Raw genomic sequence first — 13,854 nt, 5'->3', positions numbered from 1 at the left:
CTTGAGCAGACATGAAAACTACAGACCAGAGGAAAATGAATCCGTAGATAATCAAGGCCACAGAAGGAAATTCCCTCCTCCATCTATGTTTGACCACTATGAAGCAAAAAATGGAAGAGGACTAGACGAACACAGAGAAAGAGGGTCCGTGCAGAAATGAAAGAAATCATCGTAGAATCATCCAATACCAACATCAATAATATTTCTAATACTCTCAGGTTAGTGGTGTCCTGGTAGTTGGCTGCTTGGGGTCCAGGCATAGAGTTCTGGTTCCCTTTTGTCTTTCTCTCAGAACACAGCCCTCCTTTTCCTTATGTCAGCTCCATTGTGAGCTAAGGAATCTCTCACCTGTTTTTCACATCAGACTTTTCTAAAAGTCCTAATCAGTCAGGTGGAGTCTGGTTGATAGCCTGTGTGCAATTAACAGCACACTGCTGGATTTAGAGGCAGTTTCTCTCAAACAGTGATAAGTCCCTGTTACACTTATGTTTATTGATGGTATGACGACTCCGACTGGTGGGGCCGCCACTTCACTTCCATCATTGTTTAACTGGCTTCCCATTTTGTGGGGAACCATTTTGGTGGAACACAGGTGGCGGAGCATCCGGTCCGAAGGATCTACTTAATCTCATCTTACAAGGAGGAACATTACTCTTTGAAAAAGCGCACAGATGCGTGAAACGCGTTAGAGTTTCCTGCATCTCTATTTTAAATGTTGCTGACAGCCAAATAAATCTTTCTTATTGTGATCCGACTCCCATCGTTTTTCGTCTTAGGCAGCGCACCACTACATCCTGTCCCCCACAGGAGATCTTCTGGTATTCTACACACGAGCCAAACCGCACTCTTCAATCAACGAGGTCATGAGTAACATTTGAATATTTCCTTACTCAAAAACTTTCTTTTTATTCTACATTTATGGTCTAGCTCCAGAAGAAACTTGCTGCTATACCGGAAGTGAGGTCTGTTTTACCCTCTCTCGTGGAACTATAAGCATCCCCTGTACAGCTATCCTCTGGAGAACATTATGACTTTCTGAATGTTACTACCTTTATGGAATTATTAATCAGTCCGGACTCACCAGATACTGCCTCATATATATGGCTTAACTTGTTTAGAAAAGCCTTCGCAATGTAATACTCAGGAATCGGGATGCCAGTCAAAATCAGCATTCTTTATTATTTTCTTCAATCAGCTTTCAGCAGCGGTACAGTATACTATATACGTCAGCTCAGTTTAACATATATAAAGGTAGTTCATTAGATGCTTCTATTCAATGTAACAAGCATCTTTAGAAGGTAGATGGTAGTAACGTATGCTTAACATTGCTCCCTTCTTATACGCTCAGGACAAAGGGATATAAATCACTTATCTTGGCTAACTAGACTAAATGACATACTTGTTTCTCACGAAGCTAAAACACAGACAAGAATGAATCCTAGTATTCATGTATAAAGAAAAACAGACAAGAGGCCCAGAGCGGGTCACCTGTCAGAATATAAGTTAGAGCATATAGCATCAGCAGAATACAATGTGTGGGAAAGAGTTTGAAACTGGGCAAAGCAAGTCTTATCTCTAACATATATACATCCTGTCACTCTGTTTCAAGTCACCAATGGTATTAGTAACATTGTTTACCATTAGTTTCAAGCTGTCCATACGAACCCCTTTTAAGGAAACGTGTCTAATGTGCTGAATATATATATATATTGCTAGCCTACTTAATATAGATAATATATATATAGATATAAAGAGTGGTCGACAAATCACCCAAAAATCTACTCGCTGAACAAAAAAATCTACTCGCCACCAAGTCCCGCCCCCAACTCCGCCCTAGTCCCGGCCCCGCCCCCAGACCCGCTTTAAAAAAAAAAATTCCTAGTAAGAACAACATTTGTTTTTTACATTAGTTTATTTATTGTATTACATTATACTACAATTAGTCCTTGTTACGTGTATGTGTGTGTGTGTGTGTGTGTGTGTGTGTGTGTGTGTGTGTGTGTGTGTGTGTGTGTGTGTGTGTGTGTGTGTGTGTGTGTGTGTGTGTGTGTGTGTGTGTGTGTGTGTGTGTGTGTGTGTGTAAATGTTAGATTTAGAAAAAAAAGCCAGATGTGAATGACTAGTTTCCTGCACCCTTTAACCAGTGTCTGGATGCCCCTGCTTCACAATATCAAAATCAGCAATCCCACCTGGGATCTTACTGATCCGCAGTCCCTCAATGTCCAGGTACCCTCATTCCCGCAATGTTATATGCTGGGGTGGAGGTGTTCCCTACCTGTCTTCCGGGTTAAGGGGGATTCCGATGTCTCCCGTGTGAAGCTCGAGAGTCAGATCTGGAAGAAAGCAGTATAGGTTATTTCGGTGTAGGTATATGGAGTGCGAGAGACGGAGTGCGAGAGACGGAGTGCGAGAGACGGAGTGCGAGAGACGGAGTGCGAGAGACGGAGTGCGAGAGACAGAGTGCGAGAGACAGAGTGCGAGAGACAGAGTGCGAGAGACAGAGTGCGAGAGACAGAGTGCGAGAGACAGAGTGCGAGAGACAGAGTGCGAGAGACAGAGTGCGAGAGACAGAGTGCGAGAGACAGAGTGCGAGAGACAGAGTGCGAGAGACAGAGTGCGAGAGACAGAGTGCGAGAGACAGAGTGCGAGAGACAGAGTGCGAGAGACAGAGTGCGAGAGACAGAGTGCGAGAGACAGAGTGCGAGGGGGCTGCATGAAGGATTAGCTGTGCAGCAGTACAAAGAAATGACATCATTTCAAAAGGCAGTTTGTAACAGGGGACTTATCCCTGTTCACAAATATGCCTCTAATCCAGCAGTGTGGTGGTTAACTGCTGGTAGGCAATTAACTAACACCACCTGGCTGATTACAGGTGGTAGAAAAAGCCTACCTCTGGGACAGGAAGTGAGACTCCTTAGCTCACACCTGAGCTGAACTAGGAGACAGAGCAGAGATTCCTTAGTCCACAACTGAGCTGAACCAAGGAAGGACAGATGTCTTGAGCGACAAGCTGACCACAAGACAAAGGGGACAACCTGGAGCTCGGAGATTGCCTTAGCACACACGGGTGCGGATCCAAGAGAGAAGAGAAGCTTCCCCTACAGCAGCCCAGCTAACAGATAAGACTTTTCGTATAAGACTTTATTTTCCAATGACTGTTGTCTATATATATATATCTATATGACTTGGGCTGATGAATAGCTTGGGTAGCCACCCAGTTAAAATGGGCTGGAATATAAGGATACATATATGCCATAGTGGAGCAGGTTTTGTTTGGCTCACTATTTCACTTATGTTGATTTTTTTGCTGTGTTTAAAGCGACAGGCACAATAAAGCCTTGTTTTAATTTCACCTTACAACAGTCTCCATTGTGTACCTCTGCACATGTCCTCCTACACAGTTCATCATAATAATTTGATCCCTGCACCCCCAAATACAGTACGTAAAAAGCACACAAATCAACCATGTGCAGTCAAATGCACAGGGTCGCAGTCAAAAGCTACAGCACAGATTGAATATCGTAATATCAAGATGGTTTTTGCAGGCTTGTGGAGAAAATAACAATTTAAAAATTAGAATAAAAATTATTTTTATTTTTTTTGGTCACTCACTCACTCAAGCAAGCAGTGGTGGGTGAAGTTACAGGCGCATGTGCAGTAATCAACTAGCTCCCATCCCAAAGAGGATTACACGCAGGCGCAGTGAGGTGACTGATGCTCGGCTAGGGACGGATTAAAAACACAATGACAATCTTCAGAAAATTAATGACTCTGTGGAGGTGTCTGTCGATAAGAGTTTCAAAACCTTGAGCGAGCCTTGTGTGTGTGCGTGGGGGAGGGGGCTACAGGGTACAGCTGCATGAAGTTCAAAGATAATGACATACCTTAATTTCAAAAGGCAGTTCATCATAATAATTTGATCCCTACACCCCCAAATACAGTACATAAAAAACACACAAATCAACCATGTGCAGTCAAACGCACAGGGTCGCAGTCAAAAGCTACAGCGCAGATTGAATATCGTAATATCAAGATGGTTTTTGCAGGCTTGTGGAGAAAATAAAAAATAAAAAATTAGAATAAAAAAAAAAATTTGGTCACTCACTCAAGCAAGCAGTGGTGGGCAAAGTTACACGCGCATGCGCAGTAATCACCTGCTGTCAAGCAGGAATGTGATTGAAACCAGAAAGACACACGTTCAAAGGAATGGTGTGGGAGAGATGTACTGCATTGTAGAGAAATTAAGAAGTTGAAATACCCTGCAGTGCAGTTAATTATCCTGAGCAAGGAGAGCGCTGTATATGCCGAAATGTGACACTGTTACAGTACTGTACACGCCTGTGCGTTTCAACAATTTTCAAATGAGACATACTGTACAGTACAGCACTGCAAATGCATGTATAATGTAAATATGCAAATTTAGAATTACTGCGCGCGCACACACAGACTGTGTACTGACGTAGGTTGAACCGCGAAGGTATTAGACTTCCAAGACAGCAGCTCGCAAACGCCCCCTGAGTTTTTACACGGCATTGCAGTATTGCAGACAGCGAGAATAAAATGCTAATATCACGAGCGCTAAAATAACGCAATTCACTCCGGACCAAAAAAAACGCATCTGACCGGGATTATCAGAGAGCCGCGGAACTAGCCGATTTAGACTCAGGGCGGCCGCCACTGTATATATATATTTTTGAAAACGTATGTTAGCTGTGCTTCTGGGCAATCAGATTGGTCCGTCGGTCCGTCACTCCGCCTCGGGCCAATCTGATTGGTCCCTCGGCACGCCCGCCCCCCCACGGCTCTCATTGGCCGCGGTGGTCTAACAGTCTGACCCACTCTTACACACACACCACCCTCACACCGCGTGCTCCTCTCCAAGACTGCCTAACACACGATGTGCACCAGCTGCCGCCTCACGCCCAGGTAAGTCAGTAAAAACCGCCGCTTCACACCCTTGCGCCTACGGCCTCAAACCTCACACCCCTCCCACAGGACTGCCGCCTCACACCCCTGCCGCCTCAAACCCCAGCGCCTCATACCCCTGCGCCTCATACCCCTGCCGCCGAACACCCCTGCCGCCTCAAACCCCAGCGCCTCATACCCCTGCGCCTCATACCCCTGCCGCCGAACACCCCTGCTGCCTCACACCCCTGCCACCGAACACCCCTGCCGCCGAAAACCCCTGCGCCTGGCGTGGCCCGCATCAACTGTCCAGGAGTAAGTGGGGGAGCGGCCATTAATCAATAAATTATATCCCCCCTACCTCACCAATTTGAGCCCCGCAGGCTCACCGCCTCAGCCCAGGACCACATATGGTGCTTCCTGCCGCCGCGGGAACGCGCCTCCGTCGGCCGGCCGGCCGAGCCATCGGAGAAACAAGCAGCTGAGCCAACGGCGAACCGGGCGGAGGGGGGAGCGGCCCACGCCATCGGGGGACCAACCTGGGGGAGAGACGCCCCAGCCATCGGGGGACCAAGCGGGGGGCGGGGGTGGGCGGCAGATACATATTTTATGACAATACATATGCCCCCCTGCACTCCCCCCACCCCCCTGCACCCCCCCTCAAACCCCCATCACCCCTCAACACCCCCTCCACCACCCCTCACCACCACCCCTCAACCCCTCCACCACCCCTCAACCCCCCCCAAAAAAAACCCTCAACCCCCCAACACCACCCTTCAACCCTCAACCCCATCCCCACCCCCTCACCCCTCAACCCCCCCACCCCTCATCTTCCCCACCCCACCACCCCTAAACCCTGCCTCCCCACCCCTCAACCCCCCCCACACCACCCCCCCTCAAAACTCCCCCACCACACTACCCCTCAACCCTACCCACCCCTCAACCCCCCTCACCACCCCACCCCTCAACCCCCCTACCCCACCACCCCTCAAACCCCCCCACCCCACCACCCCTCGAACGCCCACCACCCCTCAACCCCCCCCCACCCCACCACCACTCACCTCCTCACACCACCACCTCTCAAAACTCCTCCCCACCACCACCACCCCCCAAACTCCCCACCACCACCCCTCAAACCCCTCACCACCACCCCTCAAACCCCCCACCACCACCCCTCAAACCCCCCCCCACCACCACCCCTCAAACCCCCCACCCCACCACCCCTCAACCCCCCCCCCCCCCACCACCCCTCAACCCCCCACCCCACCACCCCTCAACACCCACCCCACCACCCCTCAACCCCCCCACACACCCTCAACCCCCCCACACCCCTCAACCCCCCCACTCCTCAACCCCCCCCAACCCCACCAACACTCACCTCCCCCCCACCTCAAAACCCCCACCACCACACCACCCCTCAAAACCCCCCCACCAACACCCCTCAAACCCCCCCTTAATCCCCCCCACCACCACCCCTCAAACCCCCCCGCCCCACCACCACCCCTCAAGCCTCCCCCACCACACCAACCCCCACCCCTCAACCCCCCACCCCACCACCACTCACCTCCCCCCCACCCCACCATCCCTCAACACCCCCCCCACCACCCCTCAACCCCCCCTACCACCCCTCAAACCCCCCCCACCACCCCTCAAAACCTCCCCCCCTCACCCCTCAAAACCCCCCCTCACCCCTCAAACCCCCCCTCACCCCTCAAAAAAACCCTCACTCCTCAAAACCCCCTCAACCCCCTCTCAAACCACTCCCCCCAACCCCCCCACCACCACTTCCCCCCACCACTCCCCCTCCAACAACTCCCCTCCCACCACTCCCCCTCAAACCACACTCCCCCTCACCACTCCCCCTCAAACTACCCCCCCACCACTCCCCCTCAAACCACCACCCCCCACCACTCTCCCTCAAACCAACACCACCCCACCACTGCCCCTCAAACCAACACCCCACCACAACTCCCCCTCAAACCAACACCCCACCACCACTCCCCCTCAAACCAACACTCCCACCACTCCCCCTCAAACCACCACCACCCCCACCACCCCCCCTCAAACCACCACCCCCCCCACCACTCACCCTCAAACCACCCCACCACTCACCCTCAAACCACCACCCCCCCACCACTCACCCTCAAACCACCACCCCACCACCACTCACCCTCAAACCCCCCCCACCACCACCCCTCAAACCCCCTCCCAAACCCACCCCCCCACCCCTCAACCCCCCCGCCCCTCAACCCCCACCACCCCCACCCCTCAACCCCCCCACCCCTCAAACCCCCCCACCCCACTACCACTCACCTCCCCCCCACCACCCCTCAACCCCCCCCCACCACCACCCTTCAAACCCCCCTTACCACCCCAAACCCCCCCCCCACCACACCTCAAAACCTCCCCCCCTCACCCCTCAAACCCCCCCCTCACCCCTCAAACCCCCCCTCACCCCTCAACCCCCCCCCTCACCCCTAAAAAAAAAACCCTCACCCCTCAAACCCCCCCTCACCCCTCAAACCCCCTCACCTCTCAAACCCCCCCTCAAACCACTCCCCCTCAACCCCCCACCACCACTTCTCCCCACCACTCCCCCACCACCACTCCCCCTCAAACCACCCCCCCCCCCCACCACTCACCCTCAAACGACCCAACACCCCACCACTCACCCTCAAACCACCACCCCCCCACCACTAACCCTCAAACCACCACCCCCCCACCACTCACCCTCAAATCCCCCCCACCACCACCCCTCAAACCCCTCCCACCCCACCCCCCCATCCCTCAACCCCCCCGCCACCCCCCACCCCTAAACACACCCCCACCCCTCAACCCCCACCCCACCACCACTCATCTCCCCCCCCACCCCTCAAACCCCCCCCCCACCACCACCCCTCAACCCCCCCTACCACCCCTCAAACACCCCAACCACCCCTCAACCCCCCCACCCCTCAAACCCCCCCACCACCCCTTAAAACCTCCCCCCCTCACCCTCAAAAAAACCCCTCACCCCTCAACCCCCCCTCACCCCTCAAACCCCCCCTCACCCCTCAACCCCCCCTCACCCCTAAAAAAACCCCCTCACCCCTCAAACCCCCCCTCACCCCTCAAACCCCCTCACCTCTCAAACCCCCCCTCAACCCCCCCTCAAACCACTCCCCCTCAACCCCCACCACCACTTCCCACCACCACTCCCCCTCCAACTACTCCTCTCCCACCACTCCCCCTCAAACCACAGTCCACCACCACTCCCCCTCAAACCACCCCCCCACCACTCCCCCTCAAACCACCACTCCCCCTCAAACCACCTCCCCCCCTCAAACCACCACTCCTCCACCACTCCCCCTCAAACCACCACCCCCCCACCTCCCCCCCTCAAACCACCTCCCCCCCTCAAACCACCACCCCACCACCACCACTCCCCCTCAAACCACCACCCCCCACCACTCACCCTCAAACCACAACCCCCCCACCACTCACCCTCAAACCACCACCCCCACCACTCACCCTCAAACCCCCCCCACCACTCACCCTCAAACCCCTCCCACCCCACCCCCCCACCCCTCAACCCCCCCGCCACCCCCCACCCCTAAACACACCCCCACCCCTCAACCCCCACACCCCTTAAATCCCCCCACCCCACCACCACTCACCTCCCCCCCCCACCACCCCTCAAACACCCCCACCACCCCTCAACCACCACCCCTCAAAACCTCCCCCCCTCACCCCTCAACCCCCCCTCACCCCTCAAACCCCCCTACCCCCTCAACCCCCCCAATCACCCCTAAAAAAAAACCCTCACCCCTCAAACCCCCCCTCGCCCCTCAAACCCCATCACCTCTCAAACCCCCCTCAAACCACTCCCCCTCAACCCCCCCCGCCACCACCACTTCCCCCCACAACTCCCCCTCCAACCACTCTCCTCCCACCACTCCCCCTCAAACCACACTCCCCCACCACTCCCTCACCACTCCCCCTCAAACCCCCCCACCACTCCCCCTCAAACCACCCCCCCCTCAAACCACCACTCCCCCACCACTCCCCCTCAAACCACCACCCCCCTTCAAACCACCACCCCACCACCACTCCCCCTCAAACCACCACCCCCCACCACTCACCCTCAAACCACCACCACCCTCAAACCACCTCATCCCCTCATACCACAATCCCCCCACCACTCCCCCTCAAACCAACACCCACCACCACTCCCCCTCAAACCAACACCCCCCCACCACTCCCCCTCAAACCAACCCCCCCCACCAATCCCCCTCAAACCACCACCACCCAACCTCAAACCACCCCCCCACCACTCACCCTCAAACCACCACCCCTCCACCACTCACCCTCAAACCACCCACCACCCCACCACTCACCCTCAAACCACCACCACCCCACCACTCACCCTCCCTCTCTCTCCACCCACCCTTCATCTCCCCTCTCCCCTTCACCTCCCCTACCCCCTTCACCTCCCCTACCCCCTTCACTTCACCTCCCCTCCCCCCTTCACCTCCCCTCCCCCCTTCACTTCACCTCCCCCCCTTCACGCCACCTCCCCCCCTTCCTCTCTCCTTCCCCCTTCACCTTCCCGTCCTTGCCTTCCTGCCCCCCCTGCCTTCCCACCCGCCTCTGCCTTTCGCCCGCCCAGCTGCCTCTGGCTTTCGCCCGCCCAGCGGCCTCTGCCTTTTGCCCGCCCAGCCGCCTCTGCCTTTCGCCCGCCCAGCCACCTCTGCCTTTCGCCCGCCTCTGCCTTTCGCCCGCCCGCCTCTGCCTTTCGCCCGCCCACCCGCCTCTGCCTTTCGCCTGCCCACCCGCCTTTCGCCTGCCCGCGCACCCGCCTCTGCCTTTCGCCCGCCCGCCCACCCGCCTCTGCCTTTCGCCCACCCGCCTCTGCCTTTTGCCCGCCCGCACTGCCGCCACCTCTGCCTTTCACCCACCGCCTCACAGCCGCCGCACGCACTCGAGACACCCGCCACATCCGCCGCCCCTCACCCACCCACCACACTCGACACACACCTGCTGCCTCCCGCCCATGAGCCCCGACATCACTCACCAGCTGCCGGCCGCACTCAAACCCCTACACATCGACATCACTGACCAGCTGCTGCCCTCACTCACCACACAACCGCCGCCTCACACCCCAGCAGGACCCTCACTCACAGCCAGCACTCACAACACACGCGCCACCCGTACTCAACACCCACCCGCCACCTCACACCCTAGCGGGACACACACCTCACATTTTTAGATCAGTTATGTCACCAAAATATACATTGTACTGTGGTGTGTTTACAATAAAACATTTTAAAACAACATCGTATTACATTTTCTTCCATCTTTCTTGTCTACATTCAATCCAACCTTTCCAACAAATAGTCAACCTATTGTTACACGATTTATTTATAATACTACCTATTACGCATTTTCATCCCGGGCAATGCTGGGTATATCAGCTAATAAATCCTAAAATACACAAACAAGTAAATCATAAAGTGTTTAAACTGTGCATAAAAGATAGAGTGCATATAATGTGGAAGTTATCCCAAGTATATAGTGTAGCACAGTTTATAATAACAATATTCGGTGCATAATAATACAGAAAACGTGTCAAAACTATATAAAGAGAAATAAATGGAAACTATTTGCAGCTTAAACCCCTTAAAAGAATTGTTCCACCAATTTTTCTCATAGTCTTTCAACAAGCAACTTAGGGGAGGACAATGTGGTTACCAGAAAAAAAAAGGTGGCAAATCTTTGTGGTGGTAGTCTGGTAAATGAGGAACCCCCCAGGAGAAAGCAGAGAAGAAGATGATAGTGCCGACAGTACAAAAAGTTATTTATATAAATATCACTCTTAAAAATGGACACTCACATTGTGTCTATTCTTCAAAACATGTTATAAAATCATTGGAACTCCTTGTATAATGGATAGCTCCGCTCTCACTGCCTCTCCGTCTCTCGGACACCGGCATCTGACACAGGGTCTCTGCACTTCTGGATCAGCTCCCCAGATGCTCGTCTGCAGAAAGAATGTGTCTCTCTCTCTCTGTTCCCTGGATACACTCTACACTTTTCACAAATTCAGTGTCCTCAGGAGTTAACCTACAAAGATTTACCTCAGTTTTGGATTTGCTTTTGACATTGGGAAATATGTGAGGATCATTCTGACCACCAGACCCCAAGAAGTCCAATTTTAAGAACAAGGTGTTTAAAGTTCAAAGAATGGTGCTCAGCTACAGGACACTCACAAGCATAAGCATGCAAACAATCACAGTATGTAAATGCAGGCTGGACAGCTTTAAATTGTGGTTTTAGGCTTGTGTGAAGGAACAGTCATATATTGAACAGCAATGAAAAGTTCTTAGCCTAGTGAGACATACCACAGTACTCACAATAATGTCAATGATAAGGTAATTTCATGGCATAATGTAGGACAAAATAATTTCAAATGCCCAAAGCCAGTACCTTTATCCTTCTTTAGTTGAGCCTTCTGTCTTCCATAAATCCCAGCCAGTCCTAGGTGTGCAATCCGTAGAAGCAACAGATCCAGAAATAATGATGAAAAAATGGAGTACTATTAAAAACAAAACATCACAAAGTGGCCCCAATAAAAGTTTTATTACATCTAATGGACTAAAAAGACAGACAAGTGCGCACAGACCCCTGCAGAACCTGGGTAAGCCTTGTGAAGCGGGGCCCAACACTTAGCTAACTAGGATTCCCCCCGCAACCCATTTTGGCAAGTTGTGGCGAGGATGGAGGTGATCAGGCCTGAATAAAGGTGTTATACCCGGCTGGTCATCCTCCCCTCGCATTGGGAATGAAGGGGTTAACCTTATTTGCCATGCATTGCTGTGTTTGCCGTCCCAGCCGTTTTTACCCCCCATTTGCAGGCCATTCCCTGCCTGCTGTAGTAAAAGAAAATGTATTGCCTGCTATATTCTGTGGAGACACAAGATGGGAGTAGTGAGCACCACAGTAAGCACTGATTGAATACGTGTGGCTGTGGTTAAGCCGTCTATGTAAAGCATGGGTACCCATTTACTATTGGTTTATTTATTTATAAAAAAAAATACCAGGAAGTAATACATTGAGAGTTACCTCTCGTTTTCAAGTATGTCCTGGGCACAGAGTTAAGACAAATAATACATGGTTACAGATACAGTTACATAAATGAGCAGGGTATACATTATATAAAAGACATTGCATGCACAGTTAAAGATAATAAATATTATGGGCGTATGAAACAGTTACAGACCAGATAAAAATGTGTGACAGCCTTAGATTTGAAAGAACTTAAACTGGTGGTGGATGTGAGAGTCTCTGGTAGGTTGTTCCAGTTTTGGGGTGCACGGTAAGAGAAGGAGGAGCGTCTGGATACTTTATTGAGCCTTGGGACCATGAACAGTCTTTTGGAGTCTGATCTCAGATGATAGGTGCTGCATGTGGTAGGAGTGAGGAGCTTGTTCAGGTAGCTGGGTAGCTTGCCCATCGAGAATTTGAAGGCAAGACAGGAAAGGTGAACTTTGCGCCTAGACTCGACTGATGACCAATCTAGTTCTTTGAGCATTTCGCAGTGATGTGTGTAATCGTTGCATTGGAGAACAAAGCGACAAATTGAATTGTAGAGGGTGTCAAGTTTGCTAAGGTGGGTTTGAGGTGCCGAGCCATATACTATGTCTCCATAGTCAATAATTGGCATTAGCATCTGCTGCGCGATACGCTTTCTGACCAGGAGACGTAGGGGGGATTTGTTCCTGTAAAGTACCCCTAGTTTGGCATAGGTCTTGGTTGTCAGGGTATCAATGTGCATTCCGAATGTTAAGTGTGAGTCAAACCATATGCCCAGGTATTTAAAACTAGTGACAGGGGTTAGGGTGGTGTTAGTGTTGGTTCTAATCTGGAGCTCAGTCGCTGGAAGCTTTAAAAATTTAGTCTTGGTTTGACCTGTAACCACAAGTCAATTGGATAAGTGGTTTGCGGTTAGCTTAACCGATAGAATGTATCCGTTCCTCGGTTAGCTTTCTAACTTGAAAGGCGGCCAGTCAATTGACGTGAGAACTCTGTGAACTTGAGTTCCCGAAGCCGGCATTTCAATTAGGAAAGCTAACTCGAGAACGGAAGCACCCAGCACCCTGGTTTTTGGAGAGCACATGTAATAAAACACAACATGACTTTACAGGGAAAAATTACAGTACAAATACACCCAGAACATAATGTTTTAATACAGTGTGTAAAATGTGTGTTTAAACTGTATGGGCAGGACTTGTTCCTATAAGCCCGGGAAAAATTCCTTTAACCTGTAAATAGGTCGGGGTGGATGAGCTGTGGGTATTTTATTCCTGACACTTCGAAGGGATTCCGCTGACCAGTCGCCCCTCAGTCTAAAGAAGTGTCAGGGATGAAAGACCACAGAGCACCCTAATGTATACATGGCCCGATTCCTAAGAAGTCGTAGATACCGGGCCATTGACACCTTCGCGCCAAACCTCAGACTAAGAGACGCCAGAAAGAGGGTGTACCCCAGGTATGCTAAGTTGCCCGGGTGTCAAGCCGACACATGCACTTTGCAAACTGCGGACAACGCAGCTATTGGTGGGTTAAATCTTCTCAGGATGGGGATTGGGCACTCATGTTAAAGGTAGGCTGGAATTGTCTATAACTGTGCCTACCGAGCTATCCCCGGTGTGTTCATGATTCTTGATCCATGATGTGAATACGCAAGACTTTGTTCCAGCACAGCGGCAACCGGCCCCAGAGAGAAGGGGTTAATAACAACGTAAGTATGTGTGGCGTCTGTCAGCGTCGCCATCACAACTGCGCATGCGCGGCATTGCAGCGGGCACGGGCAGCAGACGGGGTATGGGCAGCAGACGGGGCACTGGCAGCAGACGGGGAACGGCAGCACAGACTATCCCGCCACATATGTCAACAGCCGCCGGCAGCGGG

This window comes from Ascaphus truei, chromosome 20, assembly GCF_040206685.1.
Source record: "Ascaphus truei isolate aAscTru1 chromosome 20, aAscTru1.hap1, whole genome shotgun sequence".
In the NCBI taxonomy this organism is placed as follows: domain Eukaryota; kingdom Metazoa; phylum Chordata; class Amphibia; order Anura; family Ascaphidae; genus Ascaphus; species Ascaphus truei.
The sequence above is the reverse complement of the archived record's forward strand: the minus strand, read 5'-3'. Positions refer to the sequence as shown.